Below are 12,228 nucleotides of genomic sequence, written 5' to 3'. Positions count from 1 at the left end.
TATACTACCATCAATGTTAACTATTTCTTCTTCCAAAACATTTAAGTCTGTATATCTATATTTAGTCTTTGTTGTATGTAGTAATATATGTAAAGTACTTATTGCCAATCAAAACAGAGACTGAGATTTTGTATTGAATAGCCTATATATCCCAAGAGAACAGATTAGTGGAAGTATCAACGTCATTTCATAAAGTCATTCGGTCTAAATGCTATACAAGCATAAAAGTCAGATGACGGAATGGGATGATCCATGAAGTAGAAGAGCATAATATGAGTGATTCGGCAGGTTTGGATCCGTATATATATCCAATCATGTGGTACTTTTCTACGACATATATAAGATCCATATATATAGATATTATTATCTACGTCTAGAAAGTCGTATTCTTTGAAGAAGCTTGTATAGTTTGAGACAGGAGTTTTGATTGATCAAAACTTCAATCTTTTCCTCCAATCCCAATTAAAGAAGTGCTATAGGAAGCAAAAAAGGTAGACAAGTATTTTTTGTTTTATTTTTTTGTCATCAATTCTCTGCAGTTGGTTATGGTATACGTTCCTTTGTTTTTTGGCCTGACGGTTCATTAATTTACCAATAAAACTATGGAGAATTTTCTGAAGAAATTATAAAGTACGACTACTCAGACAGTTGCATCTCGATTATTAATTGTTTGTCAATAAAAATGGTAATTAAAAAAACAGGTGAGCATTGTTACCCATATTTATAGATTGTGTTGAGCTCGTTAAGTTATATACATTGAAAATATAATATTTTTCACATTATTGGGTATAATATTTTCCAGTTAACAATCGATAAGATAGTAAAAATTTTATATATAAGTGATTTGATTATGTAAATATTTTTTCACTTCATAAGGCTTACATTAATTAAAACTATAGCTAGCCATAACATGTTTGTCTTCCTCTATCCTAAAATAGATATGGAGTACTATAGTCTATAAATCTGCGTGCATATCCAACTACTAAGCGGAATACAATTTCATATGTAAAAAATCAAAAAAATTGCAATAAATATTGAATAAAAACACACGATAACTTTTAAAAATATAACGAGTTTTATACTAAAATTTTTAAAAATTAAATATTGAATCCGCCCGAAACTCCTAGGGAAAAAGAAAAGTAGAAGAGGGGGTAATAGTAAATGACTTTTAAAGCATAGTCCATTGGCAACTGGAGTAGAGACTAAAAATTATATCAATTTAATTCTGGTGAAACAATAGTGTTAGATAATATTATTTATAGCAACTACTGGTCCAACTCCAAATTTTAATTAAATGAGTATGGTTATGAGAATATAGAGTTACTTGTTCTGTTTTTATTAAAGGTAAATTCAATGTCTATACCTATTAATAATGAAGGTCTTTAATCCGTAATTTCGAAAAACTCTTTGGACATAAAAATTATATATTTTCAAAATTTAACTTGAAGTTGAATTTCAGAAATTTCCAAAAGAAGAACTCCAAAAGATCATTTTCACAATTTTTATTTGTAATCAATCACTCATAAAAATTTAAAAATAATTACAATTTTTATTTATGTCCAAAAACAACTTTAAATTTTAAAAGATATCATTTTCAACCCAAAAACAAATTAATACTTACTAGTATACTCTTGTTTTCCTTTAAGATTTCATGTTTTATTATTTCCAAACACCAGATTAATATGTTGATCGAGAAAAATCTTATATGTGATCGTTTATGTAGTTGATTTTTCAGCCTCACGTATATTACACGTATGTTCTTTCGATAATAAAATCTTGTAACATTTTACGCGTGTATAATATATAGTACATTAATTAAATCATTGAATAATTAAAGTTTGTCAAATTGAAAGCAAATGCTCTAAATTAGGTGCATGAATGGTTCAATATCATCATGAATTAAGTAGTAGAACCTACCACCCAGCCATTAAGTATCATCAGTTTTTTTTTTAATCGTGATGTTTGAATCAGTTTACGTATATCAATTTATTAATTTATTTGTTAGAAAATCAAATTATATATGACGTAATTGTATATACAGTTCTTAATTTACTTCTCTTTTTTCTTTCATTTCAAAAAGAAGTTGGAGATATTAATAATTTTGATTAACACAGCATTGTCCAATAATCAACAACGTCCTTAATTAATTACTACGTACTAATTTATTAGCTAAAAAAGGGATTTCGTTTAATGTTTGTCGTCTATATATATATATATATATATATATATATATATATATTATTCAATAAAATTATAAAACTGTCATATGAAGAAATTGAAATTTCCACAATCATTCAGCAAGTCCAGGAATAATTAAGGCTTTTTTTTGGGCCTGACAATTTCAGATGTAAATTTCACAAATAACCTTTTTATTTTTTACTAATTGAGAAATAGTTATTATTATGAAATTTTAAAATTCACAAGAGAAACTCATTATGTTGTGGAATTGTAGAATTTGAAACCTCGATGCCTATTTTCTAAGACATGAGCCGAAAAATTAACCTTTGAACACTATTTCTAGCCATTATAGTGAACGTACTATTACATAAGTAAACCCTTAAGCAAGATGATTGATTAAAAAAAAATTATATTAAAAAATGATACAAATTATTCTCCACCTAGTAAGATAGAGGAAAGTTCGTTAGAGGCAGATTCATGACTAAAATTTTAAGTCATCGGAAAAATTTCAAAATAGCTAGCTAGCTATTAGAGTATTAGAGAAAGGGAAAACGGTATGATATACTTCTCAATTTTGTCATTTGGAGCTGATATACCATCGTTATAAAAGTGGCTCATATATGCCCTTACCGTTATACAAACAACTCATATATACCCCGCCGTTACAAAATGGCTCACATATACCCTTCATTTAACGGAAGTTAAAAAATTAGTTTTAAATTTATATTTATTACTTCTAATTTTTTAAAAAAAAATTATTTAGGGGTATATATGATTCTTCTATCAAAGTTCAAAATATATTTTAATTTTTTTCATACATAAATTATTTTTTGACTTCTTTTATTATAATTATTTGAGTTTCTTATTCTTATTTTGTTTTTTTCTTTCATTCCTTAGTTTAAAGAGAGAGAAATTAAACTATTTTTTTTTGTGTATTGTAATTTAATTTCGTATTCGAAGAAAAAATTTGGTCATCTACAATAAGTTTTACAAGAATATTAGTGAAACATAATAAATTTAATTATCAAAATAATAATTATAAATTAGTCATTGAAACAAAAAAAAATATGTTTGACGAGGATTAAATTTACTCATATGGAATTATATTTTTTAGAAAATAAAAATTTAGATTAATTTTTTTTTTCATTTCCGTTAGAGGAAAAAGGTATATGTGAGTCATTTATTTAAAAGTAGGACTATATATGAGTCACTTTCATAACAAGGGATATAACAGTTCCAAATGACAAAGTTGAGGGGCATATCCTAGAAATTCTAAATCTTAATCCATAATTATAAAATCTTTAAATTGTAAAGTAAGAAAAGATAGTTTTAAACAGTTATTATAAAGTGTCACATGTGTTATTTATGCTATTTTAGGATAATCATTTGAATGGCAGATAGTGTTGTTTTTTCTCAAAAAGTTGAAGAAATGCAAGTGGTGTTTGGCACATGAATGCAAGCCCATAAATTTAATTACCTATGTTCGTGTAAAAATAACTTATTGTATTCATCTTCTAAGTTCTAATTTTAAAGCTCTTATATATGGGCACGGATGTATCCTAATTTAAAAATAGTTGAGAAAATTTATATAATTTGTGTATATCAATTGGATAAAAATAAATAATAAATTATACTGATTATACGTGTAACGATCACTAAATAAAATTTCATCAATTTTTTTTCTTTTAACCATCAAGATAACGATTTAAAACAAATACAATTAACATAGAATTTTCAATGAATGAAAATTTTCGTCATACAATTCTTAGTATCAACTATAAGTGGTGATTGTTTGTGCCATTTTTTTTTGTAGCTTGTAGATATTGAAGACGAGAGTGAGCATTTGACGTCCTAAATTAATCTTTCTCTTTTTTACTTAAAAACAGTTGATTCAATTTATTTATTTAATTTAGTAAATTAAGAGAAAATATATTTTTTCTGTCTACTCTTTATATTAAATAACTATATAGAGTATCAAAATATCTTTGATAAAATTAATTAAATAAAATATATTTTTATGATATTCTAAATTAATAAGGATAAAATAATATTATAAAACGGAGATAATAGAATAACATAGCAGAGATATAAATTGGAAGTAGTAAGTACTGTGGAGTCATTTGATGTCAGAAGGAAAGTTAATTATACTAAAGCATGCTCATATGACATTATGTTAACAATAACATGTGTTCGTGCAATATTCTTTAGATTGTTTTATTTTTAATTAAAAATTTTAAGTTTTAACTTTGAATATTTTAAAAATTTTATTGGAATTGTCATTTTCAGAATGATCCTTTAAATTATTGAAACTATAATATAGATTTCAAACATCGATTGAAAAATTAAAAAAAAACATTCATTTTATGTTATTTAGATATTAATAATCTGTTTGGATCATTGTTTTTCATTGTATTGTATTGTATTATTATCATACCTAGAATGTTTTTTTTTATTGTTACTTAAAATATATTGTATTGTTAAATTTTGTTGTTCTGTAACAATGAAAACCTCCGTTATATGAAACAACTGATTTGATTTGTTCCCATTGTTACTTAATTTCTTTTTTAATTAAATCCTTACATAATATTTCATATTACTATTTTACCCTTTATCATATATTATTTAATTCTAGTCAAACCTCATACACTATAATAATTAAGTATAGTTTAGTAAATTTATAAATTACAATACAGTACGATATAGTCAAATTAAACAATTAAAATATTATTAAACAATAACAAATAATACAGTCTAGTTAAATATTATATCAACTATACAAATATAGCATAATAAAGTATAATACAATATAATATATTATAAAATAACAAGTAACAATAATCCAAAAGGCTATAAAGGTTTTGAAAAGATAAGCACGAAGATGGAATCAAACTTAAACGAAATGAATGACTCCTTATAATTTATAATAAAATTTTGCACTTTATATGTTTTGATTTAAATATCTATTAAAATTACAATATATCATATAAATTTTATATTAAAATATTAATTTTAATTAAATCCGTTCGAATAATATTAATTATATCCGTCTCTAAAAGGTGGAGGTCATATAGATTTTGTAGTAGTTTTATTCTAGCATCTTTAGACTTTTAATACACTTTTTTTTAAAAAAATAATGAGTGGTGACCGAGTAAGTTTTTGCACTAATTAATGAGTATTACTATTTATTACTTTCTTGTCAATTTAATTAATTTTTATAAGTAAATTAAATTATATTAATTTAATATTTAAATAAAATTTTAGATATTGAAAAATTATATAAAAAGTATTATAAATTATTATTTTTATATATTAATATAATAAAAATTACATCATAAAATGTTATTCAAAATTTTTATTACTTGACTTTGAAAAAGAAAATCATAACAATTTAAAGTGAACGAAACGAACATCAACATAAATTTAGATTAATAATTTTTCTTTCTACGGCTTAATTTGCTTCTAGTTAGATTTGAGTTCTTATCACCCATGATTACCAGCTTCATTTTCTTTATTTATTATTTAGTTAATTGGCAAGAAATTAAATTAATACTTTATTATCATCATATTAAATTATTAAGGACGAGGCATGTACTTCAGGTTAATATTACATTTTTATTTTGTAAATTATGTAAGCTACAGAAGAGACAAAAGTACAATATATCATAGGTTAATTATGAATTATAAAGACCTATATATGTGCTTTCTGCCAAAATATTAAACATATATTGTACGTAATAAGTATTATTACTTTCACTACGTTTATGTTTTTCTTTAATTTCTTTCTGGCAAAACAGTTGACAAAGCATTTAATTATACCTACTTAGTTATTTCATCTATCTTTTTTAGTTTCAGATTAATATTAAACTTAATTAACTACTTGTCGTAACAAATTAAGGGAAAATGCGTGTTTTATTTAATGCATATTACAGCTTAGTGTTCTTTTTTGTTCTTCAAATATACGTAGAATATTGTTAACTTTTAATTAAGAATAGAACTATATAGTTCATGTTTAACTTTTATTAGATTTAATAAATTAAATCTGAACCAATAATATTGCTTCATTCGTTTCATTTTTATAGCATAATTCGAATTTTGAGAGTTAAACTTCTTTAATTTAACCATGAATTCAGATATATAATTCTTTTTTTTTTGAAAGTTATATAGTTGGAAGCTTCTAGCCTACCACATACATAAATATATAATTACGTCCCAAGAATTAATATTTAAATATTTAAAGGACATGTAAATGAATCATGATAAATTATTTCTTTTTTCTTTAATTCTCAAATTCTATCATATAAATTAAAATTGATGTAGTAATTAGCATGACCAATTAATTTTTCTTTTCATATTTCCTATATTGTCCAACCTTAAGACTTTGCACATTTTTCTTTATTTTTTTTTTAATATCATTAAATATCCATGTAACGTAATGCTTGGTGTTATTGCATATATGACCTTTTTTATTTCAATTCTTAATACTGGGAGGTAAAAGCTAGTATTAATATAATATTCCCAAGTGCACTAATTAACAAAAACAAATTAAAGGCTTCTTAAACTTTCAACACATATATCATATAATAAATCAAATAGCGATATTATTGATTCTATATTCATGCATACTATCTCTAGAGCTTTTATGAACATTTACAATAGTGCAATATTTAATTATAGAGAATCACTTAATTAACGTTGATCAATAAAAACAGAGAATTTACAGAATAAAATGGCATCAATGATGGTAATTATGACAGAGAAATCCAACTAAATAAATTATCTTCTTGTTAAATGCATGCATCAATCATTTTTTTTATCTTTTAATTATGATAGTGCTATTAAGGATTGTTTTAATTAGAAGCTTTGACATTTGTTTTGAATTTATCCCTTCATTCTCTTGTATTATTGTACCTTATTCTATGGTATAAAAAATTCTAGCAAAAAAAGTAAAAAAGTACAGTTGGACTTTCTTGTCAATTGACTAGTTTATTAATTTTGAGTAATAATATTGGTTTTTTTTTTTATGAAAACAAAACAAAAATGAGGAATTTTTGTATATAGTGATAAGCTTAATTAGCTCTTAATTATGAATTGTTTGAGATATTCTTTTTTAAAAAAAAATTAACTTAATTGTTCAATTTTCTACACTATTTTAAAAATATTCTTTCAATTTTAGTATTAGAATTAGTTATTAATTAATATTTAATTATTTTTACCATATACTTGACAATAATTAATAAGAGTAAAAATAAAGTTACACCTAATTTATATCTTAATCTTCTTTTCTTAAAGGATGTGAAACACCTCAACAAGTCAATTAATTTGAAATAGAGAGTAATATATTTTTCAAGATACAGTAGGATCCATTATATTCCTGGGTAAGCAAAATACACTGAATTGCCAACAAGGATTGTGGTGGAGTGGTAAGTATTTCTTCATCCTTAACCAAGTGATTTCGGATTCGAGCCTCCTTGGCTACAGAGTCACCTTTATTAGGAAGTGCTTTACCCCCAATGTGAGACTTCTTGACGGAACCTGAATATAATCGTGCTTTAATGTGGATATCATAAATCGAATGGTAAACCAAAAAAAAGAAACATATATTATACTTATCTTACCACATGATACTTGTATTTTATAAGATATATTTGTATTATCATAAAAAATTAACCACTTCAATCACTATAAAAAATTACTTGTATGTTATTTATTTAATGAGATACATTTATATTCAAACTTGAAATAAAGAGATACACATTTAGGTGTATTTAGCTTTTTGCTATTTAACTAAAATTCTCGTTATATATCATATCAAAGTTGTCGCTATTACGATGCGTGTTACAAATGTCAAATAAGAGAAAATTATTCTTTTACTAAATTTTGTGCTGAAAATCAAACTTTAATTTCCTTCAGATTTAGATTATCAAACTCTTTAACAATTTATACTTTAATGTTTAAATTGTCAATCTCCCCCTCTATTATGTGATTTTTAAAAATTATTATTATTGTTTTGTATTATTATACATTTATCTTCTCTCTTTTTTTTTTTAATATACTGTATATATTTTCCTTCTTTTCTTTAATTACGAAATTGGTTAACTGTTTTTCTTTTTCTCCTCCTTTTCTCCTTTTAATTATTTTAGCTACAATTTGATCCCCTCTTATGATTATAAAATCATAACTAAAATTATTCTTTTATGAACTTGTTATTACAAAACATATACAACCATTTTTTTTCCTAAAAAGAATCATACATAATGACTATATAGAGAAATAACGTTAATTTCACATGTAATCGTTGAATTTTCTCATTGTATCAATAAAATTACAACTATATTTTGTATCACTAAAGTTATTGAAGTATTTTTTTTTCTTATACCTATAAATAAAATCACTTAATTATATTCATTATACATGTAAAATCATTAAAAAAATGTTTATTTTGTTTTAATAAAATTAGTGTAAATATCAAAGAAAATTAATGATTAGCCAACTCCACCCCACCCCCACCACAATCATAAATTTTTTTTTATGTATCATTAGAATTGGAGGGAAAATTAATTTTTAGCCAACCCCCACCCCACCCCCGTTTGGTAGGGGGGCCGGAGGTTGGTGGGTTAGGTTTTGTGAATATATTTTTCTTTCATATGCAATGCACCCACCAAAACAGTTGCACTTAAGACGTAACAGTTGGTCTTTTATTGTTGCATTGAATTACACATATACTTCTCTTTATTTTCTAATTATCATCCTTCATAATTTACAATTCTTAACTTTCATATTATTTCGATTGCAACGATCACTAGGTTTCTTGAAAACATATACTTTAACCACATTATAACATTATGTGCTCTTTAAAACTGTTGATCGAAATTAATCTTTCAAATACAGTTTTTTAAGTATTCTTTTCGTTTATTTTTGCTGGTCATATTTTACTTTTCGAAAGTTATCTTTAAGGCTAAATCAAATAAGATAAACTTAAATTTAAATATTACGTTCGTAATGATAAAAAAAATACTATCGACAAGTCTTCTAATATCAATATAGCTTTTATCTTTTTATTTTTTTAAAAAAAAACTTTAAAAATTATTATCAAAGTCTATGATTATATTTTTTTTTCAAAAAATAAAATATGACAAACTGAAGTGAACAGAGAAAAATAGTAAATTTTTACTAGAATAACTATGAAAATTTTGAATAACACAAATGATTTGAAATGGAGGAATGGCGTTTTGTCAAGGCCTTAATTTGTGGAGTGTGGTAATTAACTTTACAATGTTTTTTTTTTTTTTAATTGGGTTCTTTTGTTAGTCCTAAAAAAATGGTTAGTGCCATTTTCATATGTACTTTAAAAGGACAATATATTCGAAATATTTTATTGGATTATTTTACTATGTGTTTGATAATGAAAGTATAATATCTATTTACATGATAAAATGGTAATATACATTATTCGTTGAAATAAAATAATTTCATAAAATATTTTAAGATATTTTTATTTATTTTGTTTTTTCAATCAAACGACTCTGAAATGTTTAAAAAATTGCATGGAACATTAATTACTGTAAAAAGCTTAATTAAATTCTACAGAAGCAATTTAGAAAATGTCACACTTCTGTCGATTGTACAATTCAAAGTCTTCAATTTTACAGTGATGAGAAGAAGTCTTTTGCAAAATGATGCCAAAATTTGACTTTATTTAAATCCTTTGTATTGCTGAATTAAATTTTTGAAAAGGTACATATATATTTTATATATAATACAAATTATTATAATTTTCTCTGTTATGTTTACTAAATATTTTCTTTGTTCCAAACAAAACATTATAAAAAAAATCTTTTAGTGGCAATAACTATTGATATCAATGAGAAGTGATAAAAAAAATTTCGGTATTAGTTATACCATTAGAGTTAGTGTCACGAATATATATAAAAAGTACTAATTATCATTAAAATATATATTTAATAATAATTAAAATTTAATTATTGTTAATAATCATTTTTAATATGGTGAAATTTACTTATTTGTCAAAAATAGACTAATGCATATCATAGATTGAAGACTAATAATATTAAATTAGTCAAAATTGCACTTACTAAATAAAAACTTCGGCTTTTTTTTTGTTAAATTAATAATAGTCACTTTAGCTTAAAAAAATTATTTCGAATAATTATTATTTTTAAAATTTTAAGATTAAAATTAACTGTTATTTTCCAGTAGTACCACGGGGGGTTTTGGAAGCTCATGATTATAAATTTAGTTATTCTATTAAATCTTTTAAAAATAGGACACCATGTTTAGTACTAACATTCATTTATTATAACTAATGTGTTAAATTCAATACACCTAATAAAATATTTGATTTATAATTTAGAAATTGATATAATTAATACATGCATAAACTTTAAAAAAATAGAAAAATTTATGTATGCTTTTAAATTTTTTTACATAATAAAAAATAAAATAATATATAAACAACTAGACACTACATTACATAATTTTACTTTTAAATATCTTTTATATTATTTTAATAGAATATGCATATCCCTAACCGATTATCGAACTATGCCCTCCCTCGATACTTAAAAAATAAAAGCATCAATCAAATATTGGAATGATGACAATCATTATTTTATATTTTTTAAGGATAAATAAATATGTTGAACAAACAAATTTTTATATTAATTAAAATTCATATTATTTAACTCTTTAAAAAAACAAATATGTTGAGTGGGAGAAAATATTATCACTATTGAATTGTACTTTTTGAGTTAACTTAAAATAAAGCTGAGAATTTAGTTCAATTTTGGAAGGCAGAGTTTACCTTAATAAAAGGTCAGAAATAGAAGGTAAAAGCAGGGCGGTAGCCACCCCATACTGCCGTCATGCACCGCCACTATAAATCTGATACTATAGGATCGAGAGTTATAGTAGAATGATAAATATTTTTCGTTTTTAATTAAAAAAATTTTATTTAAATTGTTTTAGATGCATAATTATCTTTGTTAGGAAATATCTTTTTTTTAATATAAAATTTAAATTTAATTTAATTTTATTATAAATATTAAACATTAAGTAAAAAATAATAATTAAAAATAAATATATACTTTTCATGGTTGAAATTTCAAGGGGTCACACGACATATTGACCCTTGATGCGTTTGACTTTATTATTGATCGACTTAGATAATTATTTAAAAGTATATTTTAGTTTTACTCAAATATTATATATCAAGGAAATTCAACCAACTTTTCCCATAAAGTGATCCAAGGTCTTTTGAATAATTATCTTCATTTTGAACTTTTTAGAAAGTTTTCCTTGACTAATTGATGGGTGGGTGCTATTCAGATGGTAAATGTTTCACATTTTTAATTATTTTTAAAATTATGAGTTGAAGTTGATAAGAAATAAAATAATAAGTTCGTTGAATAGGGATAAAAAACAAAAATAAGAAATTTTACTAATTTTTATAGTATGTCTGACATCAATTTTATGATTTATAATTTTTAAATATTTAAGTTTTATCTTTTTTACATGCTTAACGATTCTTTAGATTTTGAATTTAATAATACAATTTTAATTATGCTATAATTTGCATATTGGTTAGTAAAAAATTAAAAAAGTTTGACTAATTTTTTTTCTTTGATACAATGGATCTTAACTTTTATTTGTCACCATGAATGGTAGTACAATGAATAAAATTTTCGTCATTAGATAAAGAGTTAGAGTTACGATACGTACAACATACGATCAATTTCTATTTGATTCAATAATTTTATCGAGATTATATATACTAAAAATCTCATAAATATGTGTATATATATATTTTTATACTTATTTTAAACTCATTTATTCTTTTATAAGTTAATATATGAATTATAAACTTCTTTCTTCGAATTCACTTTTAATTAAAATTTCTCTAGTTCAAGCACTATTGGTAAAATTCTAATATAAAATATTTTTATTTAATAAATTTTAACTTATACAAATTTAAATTAATCAAGCACCAAAATAAATATCTCACATTAAGTGAGATTAGAAAAAAATACTACT

The sequence above is a fragment of the Solanum lycopersicum genome, chromosome 3, assembly GCF_036512215.1.
Source record: "Solanum lycopersicum chromosome 3, SLM_r2.1".
NCBI classification, from domain to species: Eukaryota; Viridiplantae; Streptophyta; class Magnoliopsida; order Solanales; family Solanaceae; genus Solanum; species Solanum lycopersicum.
Note: the sequence above shows the minus strand (reverse complement) of the source record.